Source organism: Pelodiscus sinensis, chromosome 13 (genome assembly GCF_049634645.1).
Source record: "Pelodiscus sinensis isolate JC-2024 chromosome 13, ASM4963464v1, whole genome shotgun sequence".
NCBI lineage: Eukaryota > Metazoa > Chordata > Testudines > Trionychidae > Pelodiscus > Pelodiscus sinensis.
Window position 1 is genome coordinate 10,441,683 of NC_134723.1, and position 24,337 is coordinate 10,466,019.

The 24,337-nt window shown below is 41.2% G+C and overlaps 1 long non-coding RNA gene across 2 annotated transcripts in view; it reads left to right on the forward strand.

Moving 5' to 3' along the window:
* Positions 1 to 1,761: 1,761 nt before the first annotated feature.
* LOC142831279 (uncharacterized) overlaps positions 1,762 to 24,337 on the forward strand; it is a 114,680-nt gene continuing 92,104 nt past the window's right edge. The window contains exon 1 of one of the 2 annotated variants that reach the window (XR_012906992.1): positions 1,762 to 1,827. This is a non-coding gene — a long non-coding RNA (uncharacterized LOC142831279). The remainder of the gene's footprint in view (positions 1,828 to 24,337) is intronic. The other variant, XR_012906991.1, reaches the window with a different exon arrangement.

Sequence of the window (24,337 nt, forward strand, 5' to 3'; positions counted from 1 at the left end):
GTACAAGCAATCAGTTAATTATCCGATAAAGATTAAAGGAGGCGTGCAATACAAAATTCAATTAAAATGAGGACGATTGCTTAATATGTTGAGAGCTGTTTCTACAGGCAACCAAAATTATAATTATGTGTAGCTAACAAAGTATTGTTTTATCTTCTATATCTGTATTTCCCATTGACTCTTAATGCTTTTTCTCCATTTTAATGCAAACCCAGCTGCTACCAAAAGCTATTGCTCAATCCATCCCCTTAGTTATTTTATGACAATACATGCTGTGGCAGCTTTTGAGCTTTGTAACAAATGTTTAGTCGTCTGGATATTTCTAAAGAAGTTTAATTACAGAAATTTAAGTGCAATACAGCATTGCCCATGAAAAGTGAAGTGATATTTATTCTTCTGTTTAACTGAGCACTAGAAAATGAAAAAAGCATGGATTGACCACCTGCCCATTCATTCTGAGTGCTGAATTATCTGAAATAAAATTGTGTGCTTTATCCCCTTCCAAATGTGCTATAAGGGTCTGATGGTAAATTACATGGCATTCTTCCCCCTATTAAACTAGAGTACTAAAATGGTCTTATCTGAAGTTACTGCTGATCGTTCAGTAGGTGCTTCCCTAGGACTGGAAAAGACAAAATTCTCATATTCTAAAATTATTTTTAGTTCAAAATATTTTCATTCTTGAGTTGGGGATGAAAATCAAAATCGTGACATTATTTGCGAACAGAAAACCATAATCCCCACCCTATTTTGGATAGGTCAAAACTTTTCATTTAGATATCAATCTTTTTGTCTTCAACTTCTAAAAAATTTACTTTGCTTAGATGTAAAAAGAAAAAAGTTTATGAATTGGAAAACAGGATTTTTAATAAAAAATAAAAAATGATCAAAAGAAAAGTGCACACAATTTTGTAATTTTTTTCCTCCACGTTTGAATTGGGAAATGTTTCACACCTGACCTTGTTTTAAGAACAGAGTCAGTTTCTACAGACTGGCATTTTTCAATTTAAAAATGATCTATAAAAAAATTCCTCACCCACTCTACGCTTCATGCCATTTGTAAACTGCCTGTCTAAAGTTAATACGTGAGTCTTGTCCTTAATGCAATGGATTCTATCAGGCAGGAGAAGTCCTTAATTTGAAACTGTAATATTAAATTCTCTAATTTGAATGACTTCTTGTGCATACGCTTACTACAGGCATGTCTACCCTTAGACATACTTTCAGAGTGTATAGGGGGGAACTCCCACTGACAAACAGGAAGTAAGGAGTAGTGGATAATAGCTCCACTCCCTAATATTCTGAGTAACCCTGGTAATCCCACAATCACTACTGGACTAGAAAATGGTTATAGCTTTATTCATTTCTTTCTCTTTAGAGTTGCATTTTTTCCAGCACATTGTTAAAAATGCCATATTTTACTGGTTGAATGAAATGGTCCCTATGTGTGGTTTACTTTGTCACTAGTTAACTTTGTAAAGCACTTTGGGAGGGTAAGGGTTTCATGTAATTGTTAGTTATTATTAAAAGTTAAAATTCTATTAATTTTTTCTCCTTAGTCTCCCCTATATCTTCTTGGAAGGGGACAAATATTACAATTTTATGATAATGTGGGAGCTTTGTTCAGTCAAAGGGAGACATTTTAAAGCAATGGAATCATTTCTAAAAGGTTATCTAATAAGTAACTTCTTACAAAAAGCTGACCATGTGGCTTTTGTAAATTACTGGGTGTATTGTTCAGTTTCATAAGCTGGCCAAATGCACAATACAGCTATAGTCATTGAGTCTGCAATGTATCACATGGGGCTCTCTTTCTCAGAATGACAGGTAAGAATAATATATGTTTTTAACTCCTATAGGAAAATATCGAGTCTTGTAATTTAAGCATCATAGTCTGTGACTATTTTGAAGGGGAATAAAGTTTCAGAGGGATAGCCAAGTTAGTCTATAACAGGAAAAACTTAAAAAAAACCCCAAATAGTCTGGTAGCACTTTAAAGACGAACAAAACATGCAGATGGTATCATGAGCTTTTGTGGACGCAGCCCACTTCTTCAGATGACTGGAGTGCAGAACCAAGAATAAATAAAGGAAGGAGGAGAGGGGAGGAGGAAAAAATTGGAGGAGGGGAGAAGAGAACATTGGGTAGATAAGTTTCAGAGGGAAACTTTAAAGACTATTAGTTGTTTTTTAAGTTTTTTCCCATTACAGACTGGCTCGACTATCCCTTTGAAACTTATCTACCCAATGTCCTCTCCTCTCCCTACTCTAATTGTTTTCCTTCCATCGCCTCCCCCCCTCTTCCTTTGTTTATTCTTGATTCTGGACTTCTAACACTCTGGTCATCTGAAGAAGTGGGTTTTGCCCACGAAAGCTCATGATACCATCTACATGTTTTATTAGTCTTTAAAGAGCTACCAGACAATTTATTGTTTTTTAAGTTTTTGAAGGGGAATGAAAACCTCATCCAAATATGCATGAATTCAAAGATGTTTCAGCACAAGTTGGAAAAAGAAATCCATAGTGAAAATTAAAGCTGGTTGGAGTTTTACAACTAAAAAATTTTCCTACCAAAAATGAGAGTTCTTAAAAAATGATGTTTCTGACTAGATGTTTACTGATGGCAAATTTCGGAATGAAATAAACGTTAATTGATTTTCAAACATCAAAAACAAATTTGAAATTACAAAATTTTCCCCCTTTTTCTCCCTTTTCCCCCCATTTTTCCTTTTGTCACTCAGGTAGTTTCTTCCCTCAGGAAAATTTTGAAGTTACAGGAAAGAAAAAAAATTGTGAAGAAAAAGAAAAGTTAAAAAAAGAAAAAGAAAAAGAGCAGAGAATGAGTAATGAGGGAGAAAAGATATGTGTGGCAAAATTTTTTAAAAATGAGAAGAATGAACCATCTCCCAGCAATGTTCCATTTGGAACCTCTGAACAGAAAAGGCTGAAACACTAACGTTTTTTCTATAATTGTTTTTCAGTTTTTTGGATCAGCTTCTAAAAAGGCATATGTGAGCAAAAGAGATAATTATGCTTCATTTTCACTCATTTCACAGTGGATAGAGTTATTTGACGGGTTAATAAGCGTGATGGGTGGGTAGAGAAGTGCTAGGTATGATATATCTTGAATTTAGGAAGACTTTTGATACTTTCTCCCACGACCATCTCATTAACAATCTAGGGAAATAGCATCTTGCTGGAGCTATTATAAGGTTGGTCCATAACAGGTTGTAAAACCATTCCCTGAGAATAGTTATCAGTGGTTCATAGTCAAGCTGGAAGGGCATATCAAGATGAGATGCCACAGGGATCCAGGGTCTGATTTAGATAATGGCATAGAGAATTCTGCTTACAAAGTTTGTGGACGATGCAAAGCTGGGAAGGGCTGCACGTTCTTTTAAGGATAGGATTAACATTCAAAATGATCTGGACAAGCAGGAGAAAAGGTGGTTTGATATAAATATTATGAAATTTAGTAAGGAGGACCACTACAAAGCACTCCACTTAGGAAGGAAAAATTAGTTGTACACGTATAAAATGGGAAATGGGTGCCTAGGCAGGAGTACTGTGGAAAGGGATCTTGGGGACATAGCGGATCACAAACTATGCAGGAGTGAACAGTGTAATGTTGTTACAAAAAGAAAAAGCAAACATTATTCTGGGATGTATTAACATGAGTGTTGAAAATAAGAGAAGAGAAGTAATTCTACCACTCTACTCCATACTGATTAGGCCTCAGCTGGAATATGTGCCAAGTTCTGGTCTCCACATTTCAAGAAAGATGTGGATAAATTGGAAAAAGTCCAGAAAAGAGAAACAAATATGACTAAAGAGCTAGAAAATACGAGGGAAAATTGTTTGTTTAGTCTGAAGAAGCGAAGAGAAGAGAGAACATGTTAAGAGTTTTCAAGTACATAGAAGGTCCTTGCAAAGAGGTGGGAGAAAATAATATTCTTGTTAACTTCTGAGGGTAGATCAAAAAGGAGTGGGTTTAAATTGCAGCAAGTGCAGTTTAGGTTGAATGTGAGGAAAAACTTCCTATCAGTTTAGAAGCACTGTACTAAATTGCCCATGGAAGTTGTGGAAAATCCACCACTGGAGATTTTTAAAAGCAGATTAGACAAACATCTGCCGGGGTAGTTCAGATAATACTTAGTCTTGTCTTGTCTTTCAAGGTTCATTCCAGGCTTAATATTCTATGATTCTGTGATTTTATTTAATATTTTGAAAATCAGCATAGTTTTTTAACTTAAATATAAACAATAAATAATACTCTATCCTACAAAGAGAGCTGCATTGTAGATCCTCCAAGAGCCCTATTGACTTAAACTATTCCTTATCATGCAAGGAGATTTATGCAGGAGACCCTTGTATCTGCTTGCATCTCTTCGCAAAGTAGGAGTTCATATTTCATATAGCCAACTTTTGTAACATTATCATCCCTGAAAAGGCAACAGTTCACAAGGTGGGCCATCCCTCTCCCCATCTGCAGCGTTATTGGGGTAATATTTTAGAAGTCTCCATGCAGCAATTCTTGCACATCCTGAGCTCCCAATGAGATCAGCAAGTTATTTGAAAGCATCCAGAAATGGAGGATCCTGCCTGGAAATCTGCAAAGGAAATCATGTCCTTGAAATATTGCAGTGCATATAGAAATTTCAAGGACAGATTCTAAAAGGTCATCAAACAGGTCACTGTGATAGGAAATTTTCCCTTTTGTGAACTGAAAGTTTCATACAAAAAGGCTAGAAAAATTGGTTTCTTTCTCCAGAAGAGTATCACATCCAGTGGACAAATTGATTCTTAACCATCGTAAGTAATTGCCTATAGATAAACCCTAATATACAACCGGATTTGTTCCAATCCCACAGACAGAGACAAACAGCTACAAGATCTTTATCAAGCATTCTTCAAACTTAATACCCACCTGGGGAAGTGAGCAAACAGATTGGCAGGGCCAGACAAATATCCAGAAGTCAATTTCTTCAAGACAGGCCCAACAAGGAAAATAACAGAACACCACTGGTCATCCTCTTCAGCCCCCGGCTTAAACCCCTCGGCTGTGTCTACACTGGCAATTTTTTCCGGAAAATCACATGATTTTCCGGAAAAACTTGCCAGCTGTCTACACTGGCCGCTTGAATTTCCAGAAAAGCACTGACGATCTCATGTAAAATCATATCAGTGCTTTTCTGGAAAAACTATGCTGCTCCCGTTCAGGCAAAGTCTTTTTCCGAAAGACTTTTGCCCGAAAGGGCCAGTGTAGACTGCATAGTTCTGTTTTCCGCAAAAAAGCTCCGATCATGAAAATGGCGATCAGGGCTTTTTTGCAGAAAGGTGCGTCTAGATTGGCCACGGACGCTTTTCCAGAAATGTGCTTTTCTGGAAAAGCGTCCTGCCAATCTAGACGCTCTTTTCGAAAATGCTTTTAACGGAAAACTTTTTGTGCATTACAAAGCCAATTTCTCCTGCCATTAACATCGGCATTTCCACATCAAAAGCTATGAATAGGACACATCCAGCCCATTTAATTTGCCTTATTAACACAGATCCTACAATTGATAGGCACTTCTTCTGCTGTTATATACATCTATTGATTTTTGTTATTTCCACTTCAATTCATCTGATGAAGTGGGTTTTGTCCATTAAATCATACATGATTCTATATATTTTGGGTAGTCTCTAAGGGTATGTTTAGACTACATGGCTCTGTTGCCAGAGCCATGTAGATTAGTTTACCAGGCACACCCAAATGAAGCGGCGATTTAAATAATCGCCGCTTCATTTAAATTAAAATGGCTGCTGATCTGTGCTGATCAGCTGTCTGGTGGCACAGATCTGTAGTCTGGACGCTCTGTGGTCAACATCAAAGGCATTTGTCGACCTCCCTGGTATGCCTCGTGGGATGAGGTTTACTGGGGAGGTCGACAAATGCCTTTGATGTCGACCACAGAGCATCCAGACTACAGCTCTGTGCTGCCAAACAGCTGATCGGCTCAGTGCGGCAACCATTTTAATTTAAATGAAGTGGTGATTATTTAAATTGTTGCTTCATTTGGGTATGTCTAGTAAACTAATCTACATGGCTCTGGCGACAGAGCCATGTAGTCTAGACATACCCTAAGGAGTCACAGGACCACTTGCTTTTAAAGTTACAAATGTACACGGCTATCCCTCTGAGATTTAACATCATAAGTAACAGTCTCCATAAATAACATGTGATCAGATACAATACCTTTAACAGAATATCTCTGCTCCTCATTACACATTGGTGTACAAGATAATTTGTCTTTTGAAAGTAAGAGATTTACATGAATACTCAACACTAAAAATACAATGTCTGAGGTTATTTTAATGGTTTTCACCACCAATTCTTTTTACCAGACTCTCGGATTCTTACATTTCTGCCCATTCTAGTATATTCTAGATCAGGATTGGGCAAATTTTTGGGCTGAGGGCCACATCACAGTATGGAAATTGTATGGAGGTCAATGAATGTTCACAAAATTGGGTTGGGATATAGGAGATGAGGGGTCTAGCTGGAGGAGTGGGTTCAACGGTGGACCCTGAAATGAGGACTTCAGGATTGGGAGGGGGCTTTGGGCTTTCACCAAGGGGTCTGGAGGATGGGAGGGGCTGTTGTCTGGAGCAGGCAGTTGAAGTGTTGGAAGGGTGTGAATGTGATGGCTTTGGCTACGGGTGCAGGCTCTGAAGTGCGGTTGGATAAGGGGGTTGAAGGGTTTAGGGTACCAAAGGGGCTCTGGGCTAGTACTGAGGGGTTCAGAGGGTAGAAAGGAGATTGGGGTTGGGGCACACAGGAAGGCTCAGAGTTGCAGGCTCTGGACTGCGTTTAATGTTCAAGCAGCTCCAAGAAGCAGATGCATGCCTCTCCTCTGGCTAGCTCCTAGATGGAGGCATGGCCAGGCTGCTCTGTGTGCTAACCCCTATTTGCAGGTACTGCCCTTGCAGCTCCCATTGGCTGCAGGTCCCAGTCAATGGAAGCTGCTGGTAGAGTGCTTAGGGTGGGGCAGTGCACAGAGCCCTTGGCTACTCTATCACAGTAGTATAGCCTGGGATTAATTTAGGATTTATGCTTCTTGGCCAGAATTACTTCTTGATTTCATACCATTTCACTTTAATGATTTCACAAGTTCAGTATAAAAATGATGAATCTTAGCCCTTAAAATTTTAATAGTAAAAACCATGTTGAGACTAATCTAAGAAGTTCCTTCTAAAATGTTCTGTGGCCAAATATATATACTGATACCACAGTCATCAGCTAGATGCATATAAAGTATGTGATAAGGAACCTGTGGTATACATTTACAGCTGGCATGAGAGTTATAATTCAAGGGAATATGTTACATTTGCTTTAGGACCTGTGTTAATGAGGCATATTCCATACTTGACTTTCATTGCAAGCATAGTAGAGTTTTAATTCCTGAAATTTTTAATATTCTCAAAATCTTCCCACCTGTCCACCCCCCCCAACACCAAAAACACAAAGGTCAGGGCAGAGGGTGGGTTGGATCATAGGATTCATCTGAAACCTATAGTAAGCCTGGAAATGATAGAAAAAATGGGGTGTTATGCATTTGTAATTATGAAGTGTTGCGTGCATGACACTTGATGAATCAGATGAATTAGCTGATCCTGTATCACAATATTACACTCAGTAAAAAATTCAATTTTGCAAAATTTAATGAAAGTGTAAGGGGGGGGGGCTGGTGGGGTTTTTTTTTAAATCTCATACAATAAAAAACGGAAAATTTTGCATAGCTCCAATGTCTGGATTGGATTATATTCTACAGCAACATTTTAAAATTAATCACTAGTGAGTAACTAAGCAAATTTCCATGGTCAATATTGCACCCTGGGGCTATATCTACACTACTCTGTCACTTCTGGAAAAAGCTACGCAAATTGTGAACCACAATTTGTGTAGCTTTTTCCACTTATTTTTTGGAAGAGGCTTTTCTGACACTTGGCCCATCTACACTGGGCCAAATGTCAGAAAAAAACTCTTTTTCAGAGCATCCCTTCTTCCTTGTAAAACGAAGTTTACAGGGATGCTGAAAAAGCGCGTCTGCTGTTCCGAGAAAAAAATCTGAAGAGCTGATGCGTTCCCTGGATGCAGCAGAGTTTTTCCAGGAGACTGAAAAACTCTGTAGTTAGACATAGCCTGGGTGAAATGCACCCCTGTGTAAATGGCCCAGTACAAGGTCTACTCCTTATTTCTTCAGAACTTAAGTGGAATTTTACATAGAGCATGGGCCTCATTTTGGCCCTCTACACAGAAGCGAATTTCCTTCAGTACTGATGGGACTACGTGAGTAAAGATTGTAATAAATATAAGCTCCAGATATAAGATTGGTGGGGTGGGTTCAGGTGTGGTGTAAGGGCTAGGCCATTCACCTGGGGAAAGTAGGGTGGTGGGTTCAGGTGCTGCTACTAGGGAAGGTAGGATAGTGAGTTCAAGCTCCGTGGCTCCCAACCCCACAGAGGAATGGGACAGCCAACTTCCTGAAGGTAAGGCAGTGGGGTGGGTTCAGGGGTTGCACAGTAAAAATAATTTGGAATTATGTTTTTGGTTTTCTTTTGCTATAGATTTAAAATGTCTAGCTTTCTGTTCCATTCACCAGATTAGTTGGTACAAACCAACGTGAGCAAACCACAAATGACTTCTATCAGCACTATATTTCATATAGTAAATAGTATACATGTAATATACACATGTGATGGTGAAACAGATATATGTAGATATGTTTACTTTTTTAGAAACATAGCTAGGAAGTTGTCTACTGAAAAGGGACACGTTCTGTTTAGAAAATGTAATAAGTCACACTTTATGTGTAGAAAATTTCTGTGTAGAAAATTTATTGAGTCACACTTTGTCGAACCATTTTTTTCTTGTTTCTGCACTCCTGGAAAAAAGCTAAACCTACAGACCCATAATCTCTGATGGAAATGCCTTTAACCATATGACATATTTAGACAAATACATGTTTTCACCTAATAACTCTGCATTAAAATAAAGGAATAAGAGATCATAGAATCATAGAACCATACAGCTGGAAGAGACCTCAGGAGGCCATCAAGTCCAGCCCCCTGCTCAAGGCAGGATCAATCCCAACTAAATCAACCCAGACAGGGCTTTGTCAAGCCGAGACTTAAAAACCTCTAGGGAGGGAGATTCCACCACCTCCCTAGGTAACCCATTCCAGTGCTTCACCACACTCCTAGTGAAATAGTTTTTCCTAATATCCAACCTAGACCACTCCCACTGTAACCATTGCTCCTTGTTCTACCATCTGTCACTACTGTGAACAGCCTTTCTTCAGCCTATTTGGAAGCAGGAAATTGAAGGCTGCTATCAGATCCCCCCTCACTCTTCTCTTCTGTAGACTAAACAAACCCAAATCCCTCATTCTCTCCTCAGAGGTCATGTGCTTCAGCCCCCTAATCATTTTGGTCACCCTCCACTGGTCCTTCTCCAATGCATCCACATTCTTTCTATAGTGGGGGGCCCAGAACTGGACACAATACTCAAGGGCTACGTCTAGACTGGCATGGTTTTCCGTTAAAAGCATTTTCGGAAAAGAGCGTCTAGATTGGCACAGACGCTTTTCCGCAAAAGCACTTTTTGCGGAAAAGCGTCTGTGCCAATCTAGACACGCTTTTTCACAAAAAAGCCCTGATCACCATTTTTGCGATCGGGGCTTTTTTGCGGAAAACAAATCTGTGCTCTCTACACTGGCCCTTTTGCGCAAAACTTTTGCGCAAAAGGACTTTTGACTGAATGGGAGCAGCATAGTATTTCCACAAGAAGCACTGATTTCTTACAGTAGGAAGTCAGTGCTTTTATGGAAATTCAAGCGGCCAGTGTAGACAGATGGCAAGTTTTTCCGGAAAAGCGGCTGATTTTCTGGAAAAACTGGGCAGTCTAGACACAGCCAAGATGTGGCCTCACCAGAAACAAATAATGGGGAATAATCACTTCTCTAGACCTGCTGTCAATGCTCCTCCTAATGCAACCTAATATGCCATTAGCCTTCTTGGCTACAAGGGCATACTGTTAACTCAAATCCAGCTTCTCATCCATTGTAATCCTTAGGTCCTTTTCTGCGGAACTGCTACTTAGCCAGGCGGTCCCCAGCCTGTGAACAATGCTTGGGATTCTTCCATCCCAAGTGCAGGACTCTGCACTTGTCCTGTTGAACCTCATCAGATTTCTTTTGGCCCAAACCTCTAATTTGTCTAAGTCACTCTGTACCCTATCTCTGCCCTCCAGCATATCTACCTCTCCCCCTAGCTTAGTGTCATCTGAAAACTTGCTGAGGATGCAATTCATCCTCTCATCCAGGTCATTAATAAAGATGTTGAACAAAACCAGTCCTAGAACTGATCCTTGGGGTACTCAACTAGAAACTGACCACCAACTTGACATCGAGCCATTGATCACTATCTGCTGAGCCCGACCTTCTAGCCAGCTTTCTATCCATCTTACAGTCCATTTATCCAATCCATATTCCCTGAACTTACTGGCAAGAATATTGTGGGAGACTGTATCAAAAGCTTTGCTAAAGTCAAGATATATCACATCCACTGACTTTCCCATATCACAGAGCCGGTTACCTCATAATAGAAACTAATCAAATTGGTCAGGTATGACTTGCTCTTCATGAAGCCATGTTGATATACAAGCAAAACTAGAGAACAGAAAATAACATTTTAGTGGAATTTCTCTTACCGAAATGTTTAGTATTTACTTCATCCAAATAACTATAAATACAAAAAGTATGATATTAAATGAAAGAAAAAAATTTCTCATACTTGAATCTTTTTTAACTAGCTTTTCCTTCCACTGTTACTCTATTTTCTTTGAGGAAGCATGAGCAATTTAAGATTTAGGAGCATAAGTCCCATTGAAAGTCAGTTTTAGAGATGGGTAAATTGAGGAACAAAGAGTTTAAAGGTAATATTTTCAGAGGGAAAATAAATGGAGCTTGTGCTTGAAACCACAAAGGCAGGATCTTCTGAAAATCCCACCCTGTGCATGGTCTTTTCCCTTTTCTCCAGGTTCCAATGTTTTTCCCTGCAAATCCAGCCTTCTCTGAGAAGACCAAACTTCCCTCTCTGCCTGGCATATTTAATTAGAATAGCATTTGCCTCCAAAGTGTACAAAAAAATCTCTGTAGCCAACAAATTGAAGCTCTGTAAAAAGTACAACCTTCCTTTGGTTGGTGCTAATGGCTCTACAATGCTATGCCTAGATCAATGAAGAGGTGGAGAGGTATATCCTTCTCCTTGAAGAAGTGGGTCTGGCCCATGAAAGCTCATCACCTATTAAACCATCTTGTTAGTCTTTAAAGTGCTGCATAGTTTTTCTTTTTGTTTTAGCAAGATCAGACTAACACGGCTACGAATCTATTACCCTTCTCTTTGAGAGAGACTGATATTTTTGAGTGTGCTGTGCAGAACAGTCTCTGACTTTCCTTCATGTGCAGAGACTGCAAATGGGGTTGCCAACTTTCCTGACCAGGCAGACTGGGTGCCGTTGCCACAAATGGCATCCAGTCAGGAAAATTGGAAACCCTGTGCATTTGGGTGGATTTCCTTGTACCTCTATAATGAACAAGAAGAATCTGACAGTGTAGGATGTGATTTTTAAGGGGGAGTTTTGGTGAGAGAGGGGGAAGACGTCTACACACTGTGTACCCAGGAATCTGAGGTGAGATGTGTGCATATGTTAAGCTTGCAAACAATCCCATGTCCAGCTGTTGCTGAGCAGTGGTGAATCTTTGCTTTTTTTGACTATTATGACACATTATGAATTGATGAGAGATTCACAATAGCAAATATTTGTAACACAAATAGCAAGCTTCAGTGCTCCTAAGACCCTTTGAAAAGAGGCCTCTGGAGTAGAGCAGGAAGTGCACATAGACTACAAAAAAATTCCCCTCTTTGCAACTGTAAGGAGTTCAAAAGAAATAAATATCCATACAGAATGATCAATAGGTAGATACATAGTCATGAACTGAATAAGGCTCAAATTCTAGAAGTTTGCTCTTGAAAGATTTCATAAACCAGAATAAGACTCTCATAATATTTTCTGTGAATGACAGGAAGCCAATGTAAACCTCATAAAGCTTGGTAAATGTGATCCCAAGGCTTTAATTTATGTTGAGTGAAGTAAAAATAAAGAAAATAGCAGCAGATCTGTGTCTTTTCTGTACTGAAATTTTCAGGGATGACCAAATTTTGCACAGGGAGGCAGAGAGGACAGCAACATTATCCTCAAGTTCATCTACATACAACAGATGCATTTCAATAAAAGCAACTTTGTCGCTTAAATTGATAAAGGCCCCTCCTCCTCCAAAGAAAGTTGCTAGAGCTGGTCATAAAATGGGGAACACTTCTGGAAAAAGAGAACTTTAATTAAAATGTAAAGAGCTTCTGCCCATCCCTAGTATGTACTAGATGTTAATAAACTAATAGTGCCCCAACACCAAGATCCTGTTGTACTAGGTGCCATATAGACATCAATTTAGGGCTGTCAGGCTGTTAAATTCATGATTAATCACACTATTAATAATAGAATACCATTTAAATATTTGGATATTTTCTACATTTTCAAATATATTGATTTAAATGATAAGATAATACAAAGTGTACAGTGCTCACTTTATTTATTTTTATTACAAATATTTGCACTGTCAGAACCAAAAGCAATAATATTCAATTTACCTAATACAAATATTGTAGTGCAATCTTTTTCATAGAAGTTGAATTTACGAATGTAGAATTATGTGTGACGAATTAACTTCATTCAAAATAAAAGAATGTAAAACGTTACAGTGACAACAGGTTTTTTCATGCCACTCTTGTAATCAGCATCCCGAGGTATTTATGTACCAGATGCACTAAAGATTCATATGTTCCTTCATGCTTCAATTACCATTCCAGAGGATATGAATCCATGCAGATGATGGGTTATGTGTGATAAGGAGTCAAAGCAGCATGGACCAACGCATGTCCATTTTCATCAGCTGAGTCAGCATAAGGTTGATTTTCTTTTTGGGGAAGTGATTTAGATTCTATAATTTCTGCATTAGAGTGTTGCTCTTTTAAGACTTCTGAAAGCATATCTCATCTCTTTCAGATTTTGGAAGGCACTTTAGGTTCTTAAACCTTGGGTGGAGCGCTGTAGCTATCTTTAAAAATGTCACATTGGTAACTTCTTTGCATTTTGTTAAATCTGCAGTGAAAGTGTTCTGAAAATGAACAATATGTGGTTGATCATCGTACATGAAATATATGACAGAATGAGGGTGAAACAAAGCAGGAGACATACGATTCTTTTCCAATGAATCTAGTCACAAATTTAATTTTTAAATGAGTGTCATCGGCATGGAAATATGTCTTCTGGAATGGTAGGCAAAGCATGAAGGAGCATACAAATGTTTAGCATATCTGGCACATACTTTACAATACTGGCTACAAAAGTGCTTTGTAAATGCCTGTTCTTACTTTTAGGTGACATTGTAAATAAGAAGCAGGCAGCATTATCTCCTCTAAATATAAACAAAGTTGTTTCTCTTAGCTATTGGCTGAACAAGAAGTAAGACTGAATGGGCTTTAAAGTTTTGCTTTTTTAGTGCATTTTTGTTACAAAAAAATCTACATATGTAAGTTGCACTTTCACAATGAAGAGATTGCACTACAGTATTTTTATTAGGTGAACTGAAAAATAGCATTTCTTTAATTATTTTACAGTGCAAATATTTTCAATAAAATTAATATTAAGTAAGTATTGTATACTTTGTATTCTGTGTATCAACTGAAATCAGTATATTTGAAAAGGTAGAAAAACATACCAAAAGGTTTAATACATTTCAACCTGATATTCTATTGTTTAACATTATGATTAAAATTGTGATTAATCATGATTAAATTTTTGAGTGAATTGTGTGAGTTAACTGTGATTAATTGATAGCCATAAACAAAACAAAATCCCCCATCCTTCTTCACCCCAAGCTGTCCTGGTAAGTGTGGAACAAAGATGGCATTGCTATTGTTTTGCTCTTGTGAGATTCTCAGTTAATATAGAAGCTTCAGGGGGTGCCGAGTTAGTCTGTATAGGATAAATTACAAAACCCAATAAGTGGTCTGGTAGCACTTTATAGACTAACAAAACATATAGATGGTATCATGAGATTTCATGGACACAGTCCACTTCTTCAAACTCTGGTCATCTGAAGAAGTGGGCTGTGCCCACGAAAGCTCATGATACCATCTATATGTTTTGTTAGTCTATAATGTGCTACCAGATCATTTGTTGTTTTTTGTAATTTATCCTTTACAGACTAACTCAGCTGCCCCCTGAAGCTTCTATATTAACTGAGAACTATTTAGGTGAAGACCCAAACGCAGGACTGAGCCCTTCATCATGTGAGCTGAGCCTCTGTTAATGTAGATAGAAAAGTCAATTTCTAATAACCATAGTATACAGAAGGGTAGAGAAAGGATAAGAACAGGTGCCAGAAAGAACCTGGTCTCTCTTAGCCAAATGGTATTTCATGATTTATTGTGTTGAAAACTGCAGTTACATACCAAAAAAAAAAAAAAAAAAAAGATTAATGGGAGAAGGTAACTGATGCCACAGTCATGTATGAAAAGAACAGTCAGGGGGTGGCCAAATTCCAAGCAGAAATTTCCTTAGGACGAAAAGTCATGTTGATAACTATGGGTATGTCTACACTACCCTCCTAGTTCGAACTAGGAGGGTAGTGTAGACATACCCAAGAGGACTCCAAAATCTGATTGGCGAGAAGAGGTTTCAGACTGTTGGGTTTGGGAAAAAATTAGATTTTTGGTGATAGACAAGAGGCAGCTGATCAGGGCAGATACAGACAAAGAGAGAATCTCTCTAAGGCATTCTTAGCCATTGAAGGGATTTCCCCACGAGTTGAAAAAAAAATGTGACCAAAGAGATTCAGAATATTGGTGTTGGAAAAGTACCTACAACTAAAAGGGGTAAGGAATCCTGGAGCTGACGAAAGTTTTACTGAATGTAATTAAGGGAAAAGAGTAATATAGAGGAAACTCAAGCAACACAATGTGTGTAACAGATACATTTAAATACGCTTATTACAATATACAAATGATTAGGAGTGCCAGATGAGTGAACACAGTAAAGAAATCACTACCATTTGAAGTAAGATAGATCCTATCCGCAGTGGGCTAGGTCCTGTTTTTTTGTTGCATAGAAATCTTGCTGATGGAAGTGTCTCTGAGGTGCCACTGAACCCATTCTCATGCAGGGCACTGAGCTCCTAGCACGTCTCAAGGAGTAGTTAACAGGCCCACTAGTACTCCAAAGTCACTGCAGTTCACTCCCCTGGGTCCTGATCAACCCTCTGACCCCAGGCTAATGCTGTGGTATGAATTAGGAGGGTTACTTGCTGGCAGAATGGCTATTGGCACCTGGGATATGCAGCTCTACTCCATTCCTTTTTCCTCTTAATGCACCTTCCAGTGGGAAGAGCTGAATTTTGCTCTGTGGTACTATTCCTGGTTCTTAAAACAGTGTAACAATTTCACAGAGTGCAGTACAGACCTATTTTACTTTTGTGAGTGACACCCAAATTCCCTTCCCAGTTGGTGTGACATTTTTATATTAGTCTCTGTTACATTTTGAAATGTCTCTTTCAGCTTGCTTAGTGATTGGTTTTTATTCTGAAATTGAAAGTTTTCTTTGTTCAGGTCCTTGAGTCTGTTTTAAGCTTCCTAAAGCAGGGATGAACATAATTATGTTTTTTGAGACTCTGTGTAGCTAGGTTTATTACTGACTTATAAAACTGTCCCTTGAAAGTTATTTGGTCAGTCTCACTTTCTGGTTTAGAAAATGAATCTTAACATTTTAACAAGATGGACTTTTCAGGTCTTGCTATGCTGCAGCCTATGCTGTATTGTGGCAGAGGCAGAGGGCATAGTCCAGAAAGCAGTCACACCCTGCGTTGACATTGCCGGTAGCTTTCCCTTGTTAAGAAGACTGCTATTGGTTAGTCTACATGGGCCACATAGCACTCTCCCTAAAGAGAGAGCGTCAGGTATGCACCAGCACTTGGCTATGTTTGCTTAGTGTTTCAATTACTCTGTTGACAGTAGTTCCTAGGAATCAATGGAAAACTTAACCTAGCTGTGCTGGGTGCTGCACACAGGATATAACCACCTCTGCTTTGAAGAGCATACTGCATATACTGTGGAGAGGCAGAATGTCTAGATTTTGTAAAATATAAAGGCATAAGGTCACATTTGGTCCTCTGTTTTGTCTGTGCAATCAACTATATTTAATAAAAAGGGCATGTGCATTTTCATTTCTACACGTTCAAGCAGATTGATGATGAAGCTTGTGAAATGCCATTACTACGTATTTTAAAAAAGTTAAAAATTAGTTATAAAGTTTATCACTCAGAAGCCAGAAAATGAAAAACTTTAGGCCACACATTATAACCTTAACTCTTCCCATGTATGCCTGCATTACACCAGTGTTTGCAAGAACATGTGCAAATACAATCTAATATTATACATTTTTACTATAACCTCACTTGCATTTCCAATATTTTTGTGGCACTTGCAATTTTTTGTCAATCTTGACTACTTAGACAATTTCATTGACATGAGGGTCCAGTATCTCTATTGGCTCCCTGTAGGCTTTTCTATAAGTTTGTTTTTCTCTGAGTTGTGTTTTAATACTTTTCCTGGCTGCTGCAAAGTATACATTTTATTTTCAACCAGTGGCATGCATAGCTTTCCTTTGGTTCAATTCACAGGATGAGGCAGATAACTATGAAGCCAAATAAATTATGCATTTACAGTAGGTGTCCTACTTCATACCTGCCAAAAATGTTATCTATGATTGCACTGAATCTATAAGAATTGTTCACTTGTATTTTTCATATAAATGACCTGAATGAACTAGGGTCAAGGTGTGCTAGCCCCAGTTTCATAGATTCATAGACTTTAAGGTCAGAAGGGACCATTATGATCATCTAGTCTGACCCCCTGCACAGTGCAGGCCACAGAATCTCAACCACCCCTCTTAGAATAATCCTCTCACCTATATCAAAGATATTGAAGCATTCAAATACTTTGAAGGACCCAACATGCAGAGAGTCCTTCAGCTGTGATTTGTGCCCAATGCTACAGAGGAAGGCGAAAAACCTCCAGGGCCTCTGCCAATCTACCCTGGAGGAAAATTCCTTCCCAACCCCAAATATGGCGATCAGCTAAACCCTGAGCATGTGGGCAAGACTCACCAGCCAGACACCCAGAAAGTTCCCTATAGCAACTCCTATCATCCCTCCATTGACCTATTTCCAACTGATAATGAATGGTCAATTAGTTACCAAGATCATGTTATTTCATCCAACCATCCCCTTATCATAGAATCATAGAACTGGAAGAGACCCCAGAAGGTCGTCAAGTCCAGCCCCCCGCTCTAGGCAGGACCAATCCCATCTAAATCAACCTGGCCAGGGCTTTGTCAAGCCGAGACTTAAATACCTCTAGGGATGGAGACTCCACTACTTCCCTAGGTAACCCATTCCAATGCTTCACTACCCTTCTAGTAAAATAGTTTTTCCTAATATCCAATCTGGACCTCTCCCACCACAACTTGAGACCATTGCTCCTTGTTCTGCCATCTGTCACCACTGAGAACAGCCTCTCTCCATCCTCTTTGGAACCTCCCTTCAGGAAATTGAAGGCTGCTATCAAATCCCCCCTCACTCTTCGCTTCTGCAGACTAAACAGACCCAAGTCCCTCAGCCTCTCCTCGTAGGTCATATGCTCCAGCCCCCTAATCATTTTGGTTGCCCTCCGCTGGACCCTCTCCAATGCTTCCGCATCCTTTTTGTAGTGGGGGCCCCAGAACTGGACACAATACTCCAGATGTGGCCTCACCAAAGCCGAATAAAGGGGAATAATGACATCTCTGGATCTGCTGGCAATGCTCCTCTTAATGCATCTTAATATGCCATTAGCCTACAAGGGCACACTGTTGACTCATATCTAGCTCCTCATCCACTGTAACCCCCAGGTCCTTTTCTGCAGAACTACTACTTAACTGGTTGGTCCCCAGCCTGTAACTATGCTTGGGATTCTTCCGTCCCAAGTGCAGGACTCTATACTTGTCTTTGTTGAATCTCATGAGATTTCTAGTGGCCCAATCCTCCAATTTGTCTAAGTCACTCTGGATCCTATCTCTGCCCTTAAGCGTATCTACCTCTCCCCCCAGCTTAGTGTCATCTGCAAACTTGCTGAGGGTGCAATCTATCCCCTCATCCAGGTCATTAATAAAGATATTGAACAAAACCGGTCCTAGAACCGAACCTTGGGGCACTCCACTAGAAACCGACCGCCATCCTGACATCGAACCGTTGATCACTACCCGCTGGGCCCGGCCTTCTAGCCATCTTTCTATCCATCTTACCGTCCATTTATCCAATCCACATTCCCTTAACTTGTTGGCAAGAATATTGTGGGAGACCGTATCAAAAGCCTTGCTAAAATCAAGGTATATAACATCCACTGACTTTCCCATGTCCACCGAGCCAGGTACCTCATCATAGAAGCTAATCAGATTCGTCAGGCACGACTTGCCCTTTGTGAATCCATGCTGACTATTCCTGATCACTTTCCTCTCATCCAAGTGTCTCAAAATGGATTCCTTTAGGATCCCTTCCATGATTTTTCTGGGAACTGAGGTAAGACTGACCGGCCTATAGTTCCCTGGATCGTCCTTCTTCCCTTTTTTGAAGATGGGCACTACATTTGCCTTTTTCCAATCATCCGGGATTTCTCCTGATCTCCACGACTTTTCAAAGATAATGGCCAAAGGCTCCTCAATGACATTTGCCAACTCCCTCAGTACCCTCGGGTGCATTAAGTCCGGACCCATGGATTTGTGTACGTTTAGCTTTTCTAAATAGTTCCTACCCTGTTCTTTACCCATCAAGGGCTGTCCATCTTCTTCCCATCTTGCGTCACTTAGCACAGAAGTCCAGGAGCCGACCTTGTCCGTGAATACAGAGGCAAAGAAAGCATTGAGTACTTCAGCTTTCCCCACATCCTTTGTCACTAGGTTACCTCCTTCATCCATTAGGGACTGCACACCCTCTCTGATCACCTTCTTCTTGTTGACATGCCTGTAGAAACCTTTCTTGTTATCCTTCACATCCTTAGCCAGTCGTAACTCCATTTGCGCTTTCGCCTTCCTGATAACCCCCCGGCATTCTCGAACTATACATTTAAACTCCTCCCTAGTCATTTGTCCAAGTTTCCACTTTCTGTAAGCTTCCTTTTTGTGCTTAAGTTCACCAAGGATTTCCCCTGTAAGCCAATCCGGTCTCCTACCATGTTTGCCTCTCTTGCTATGCGTTGGGATGGTTTCTTTCTGTGCCTTCAATAAGGCTTCTTTAAAATACTGCCGGCTGTCCTGGACTCCTTTCCCCTTCATGTTAACATCCCAGGGGATTTTTTCCATCAGATTTCTGAGGGAGTCAAAATCTGCTTTTTTGAAGTCCAAGGTGTGTATTTTACTACTCTCTTTCCTTCCTTTGGTCAGGATCCTGAAATCTACCATCTCATGATCACTGCTTCCCAGGTTGTCACCCACCTCTACGTCCCCTATTAGTTCCTCCCTGTTTGTGAGGAGAAGGTCAAGCTGTGCACGGCCCCTGGTTGGATCCTTCAGCACTTGTACCAAGAAGTTATCCCCAACATTCTCCAAAAACTTCCTGGATTGCCTGTGTACTGCCGTATTGGTTTCCCAACAGATGTCAGTGTGATTAAAGTCCCCCATGAGAACCAGGGCCTGCGATCTGGAAGCTTCGCTCAGTTGTCTGAAGAAAGCCTCATCTACCTCATCCACCTGGTTCGGTGGCCTCTAGCAGATACCAACCACAACATCACTGCTGTTTGCTCCTTTAAACCTGACCCATAGACTTTCAACAAGTTTTTCTCCCTCTTTATACTGGAGTTCAGAGCAATCATAGTGCTCTCTTACATATAGTGCAACTCCTCCTCCTTTTCTCCCCTGCCTATTCTTCCTGAACAATCTATACCCTTCCATGACAGCGCTCCAGTCGTGCGAGTCATCCCACCAAGTCTCTGTTATCCCAATTAAATCATATTTCTTGGTCTGGGCCAGGGCCTCCAGTTCTTCCTGCTTGTTGCCCAGGCTTCTCACATTAGTGTACAAACACTTCAGGTAACCAGTTGATTGCACTATCTTCTCCATTCGAAACAGTTCTCCCCACATCTACTGGGGACGGAGGGGTGAGATCTTGCCAGCCCTGGCTCTCTCCCCTCGGCTGCCAGGGGGCACATTCCAAAGCATTGCCAGGATCAATGCTCTCCCTCCTGGCCACTGGAGGGGTGGGGCTTCACCAGCCCTGGCTTTCTCCCCCAGCCACTGAAGGTGGTTGGGCTGAGGCTGAGGCCCTCCCAGGTGCTGAGAAGGGCTGTGGCCACGTCAGCCCTGTCTCTCTCCCTGAGGCTGCCGGGAGGAGGGGGGCTGCTCTGAGGGGGCTTAACTCTGAGGGGGCTACTCTCCCCCTGGCTGCTGGGGGAGAAGGGTCACTTTGAGGCCTGGACAGACCCTGCTTTCTCCTCCTGGCTGCCTGAGGCTCAGGGTGACATTCTGAAGCCTCGCCCAGCCCCACTCTCTCCCCCTGAACACTGGAGTGGGTGGGGAGCCGTTCTGAGGCTTTGCCAGGTCCCACGCTCTCCCCCTGGCTGCCAGGCAGGGGGGAGAGGAGGCCATCCAAATCCTCACCAGGCTCTGAACTCTCGTCCTAGACCCAAGCTCCGGGGAGGGGGGAGGAAGAAGGCCGCAGTGCGGCAGCTGAGCACTGGGGAAGGAGGAGGGGGAAGGAGGAAGGAGGGAGGAGGCAGGTGGGATTCCAGAGTGACGTGATGATATCACTCTGTTGTCCTTCAGGAAATGTTTTTTTATATACATACAGAGACAAAACTCCTCCTTAGGCTTTTCTCGAGATTTCAGGCTGATTGCTTTCCTTGGAGGCTCACAGAAGCCCTGAGTTTGGGCACTTCCTCTTTAGGCACCAGCTTGCTCTTTGTTGAGCTACTCTCATCATTGGCCACATGGGGAAAAGAGGGGAAACCAATCTCCATAGTCTCTGTGGCCATTCAAAGTGATACAGGGCTGGAGAAACTCCTTTTCCTAAGCCAGATCTTTTCCAGTGCTGAAATGGGGAGTGGTGGGAGAAGGAGGAACCTGGGCCTGTCCCCTACTCCAGAATCCAGCCAAGGGACCCTGGGTCTCCAATAACAGCTGTGTGACAGCTACAATCCCCTGGGACTACCTTTCTATATCTTCCCCAGAACCTTCCTTATTGCAGGCTCTTCCTCCTAGCACCCGTTTGCACTTTCTCCTCCCAGTCTTTCCACAATTCCTTCTCTTCTCAGCTCTTTTCTCACACACTGAGCTAACAGCTTGACCTGCTACTCACAAACAGGGAGAAACTAGTAGGGGAAGTAGATGTGGGTGGCAACCTTGGAAGCAGTGATCATGAGATGGCTGAGTTCAGGACCCTGACCAAAGGAAGAAAGGAGAGCAGCAAAATACAGACCCTGGACTTCAGAAAAGCAGACATTGACTGCCTCAGGGAACGGTTGGGCAGGATCCCCTGGGATGCTAACATGAAGGCTAAAGGAATTCAGGAGAGCTAACTGTATTTCAAAGAAGCTTTACTGAAGGCACAGAAACAAACCATCCCAATGTGCAGTAAGAAAAGCGAATATAGTAGGCAACCAGGTTGGCTTAAGAGTGAAATCCTTGGTGAGCCTAAACACAAAAAGAAAGCTTACAAGAAGTAGAAACTTGGACAGATGTTGAGGGAGGAGTATAACTATATTGCTCGAGCATGCAGAGGTGTAATTAGGAAGGCCAACCAACAATTGGAATTATAGCTAGCAAGGGATGTGAAGGGTAACCAGAAAGGTTTCTATATACATGTTAACAATAAGAGGGTGGTTGGGGAATGAGTGGGACCCTTACAGGATGAGGGAAGTAACCTAGTGATAAATAATGTGGGAAAAGCTGAAGTACTCAATACTTTTTTGCCTCTGTCTTCACAGACAATGTCAGCTTCCAGATGACTCCAAAAGGCAATACTGTATGAGAAGGAGGTGGGCAGTCCTTGGTAGAGAAAGAACAGTTTAGAAAAGTTGGACATACATAAATCTACCTGGCCGTGTCTAATGCATCTAAAAGTGCTGAGGGAGTTGACTGATGTAATTGCAGAGCCATTGGCCTTTATCTTTGAAAACTCATGGTGAAAAGGGGAGGTCTGGGTGATAGAAAAAAACCCAAATATAGTGCCCATCTTTAAAAAAGGGAAGAAGGGCAATTCAGTAAACTACAGACCAGTGAGCGTCACCTCTGTCCCCAGAAAAATCATGGAGGGGATCCTCAAGGAATCCATTTTGAAGCGCTTGGAAGAAAGCAAAGTGATCAGGAGTAGTGAACATGGATTTACCAAGGGCAAGTCATGCCTGACCAACCTGATTGCCTTCTATGTCAAGGCTTTGTGGACACAGGGAAGTCAGTGTATGTGATATACCTTAACTTTAGCGAGGCTTTTGATATGGTCTCCCACCGTGTTTTTTCCAGAAAACTAAGGAAGTATGGATTGGATAAATGGACTGTTAGATGGATAGAAAGCTGGCTAGATTGTAGGGTTCAATGGGTAATGATGAACGTCTTGATGTATGGTTGGAGGTTAGTATCTAGTGGAGTGCCCAAAGGGTTGGTACTGTTCAACATATTTATTAATACTTTGGATGAGGGGATGGGCTCCACTCTCAGCAAGTCTGCAGATGACATTAAGATAGGGGGAGAGGTAGATATGTTGGGGAGTAGGGATAGGGCCCTAAACAAATTGAAGGATTGGGCTAAAAGAAATCTGATGAAGTTCAACAAGGATAAGTGCAGAGTCCTGTACTTGGGATGGAAGAATCCCAAGCATTATTATAGGCTGGGGACCCACTGGCTAAGAAGCATTTCTACAGAAAAAAGACCTGGGGATTACAGTAGATGAGAAGTTGGATAAAATTGACAATGTGTCCTTAAAGCCAAGAAGGCTAACAACATATTTGGGTGTATTAGGAGGGACATTGCCAGCAGACATTGCCAGCAGAGAAGTGATTATTCCCCTTTATTCAGCACTGGTGGAGTATTGTGTCCAATTCCGTGTTCTCCATTAAAGAAAGGATTTGGATACATTGGAGAAAGTCCAAAGGAGGGCAACCAAAATGATTAGGGGGCTGGAGCACTTGACGTGTGAGGACAGGCTGACTGATTTGAGCTTATTTAGTCTACCAAAGAGAAGGATGAGGGGGGATTTGATAGCAGCTTTCAACTACCTGAAGGGGGGTTCCAAAGAGAATGGAGAGAGGCTGTTCTTAGTAGTGACAGATGACAGAATGAGATGCAAGGGTCTCAGGTTGCAGTGGGAGGGGTCTAGGTTGGATAGTAGGAAAAACTATTTCACTAGGAAGGTGGTGAGGTACTGGAAGGGGTTACCTAGGGAGGTGGTAGAATCTCCATCCCTGGAAGTTATGTCCCGGCTTGAGAAAGCCCTAGCTGGGATGATTTAGTTTGGCTTGGTCCTGCTTTGGGCAGGGGGCTGGACTTGATGACCTCCTAAGATCTTTTCCAACCCTGTGAGTCTATAGTTTTATGATTAACAGAAGGGAAGCGTTTTTAAACCAGTCTCAACTGTTTCTTAATTCATCTACAGGTATTCTGATTAATCTGGCTCCCTTGACTATGGAAGCCTCCTAATTGGCCCCAAGTGTTTTAATTGGCCTGATTTCTCTGTTTGATTCTAGCAGGTTCCTGCTTGTTCTGGATCAGCCTTTGTTCGTTTACCCTGGGAACAGGGACCTATTTAATCTGGGGCTAATATATTTCCCTTCTTCTACTCTCCCGTAACCCTCTGGCCTAAATCTGCCAAAATATATGTACTTGGACACTGTGCTGCATGTGAATCATTTTATTGTATCTTCCTTAAAAGCAGTAAGTGATCTGTTCAATTTACGACTTAATTTTATTGCATACACAGAAGGAGACAGGAGTTAAGGTAGCATGTACAATCTTAACTTTGTCAATTCCAGACTTTTCAAAGTAGGAATAAGATCCTCCGGAAAAGGGTGCTTTTTCCGGAGGATCTGGGCCAGTGTAGACGCTCTTTTCCGGCTTTTCTAAAAGCCGGAACAAAGCGTTGGACATTTTTATTTAAATGCCG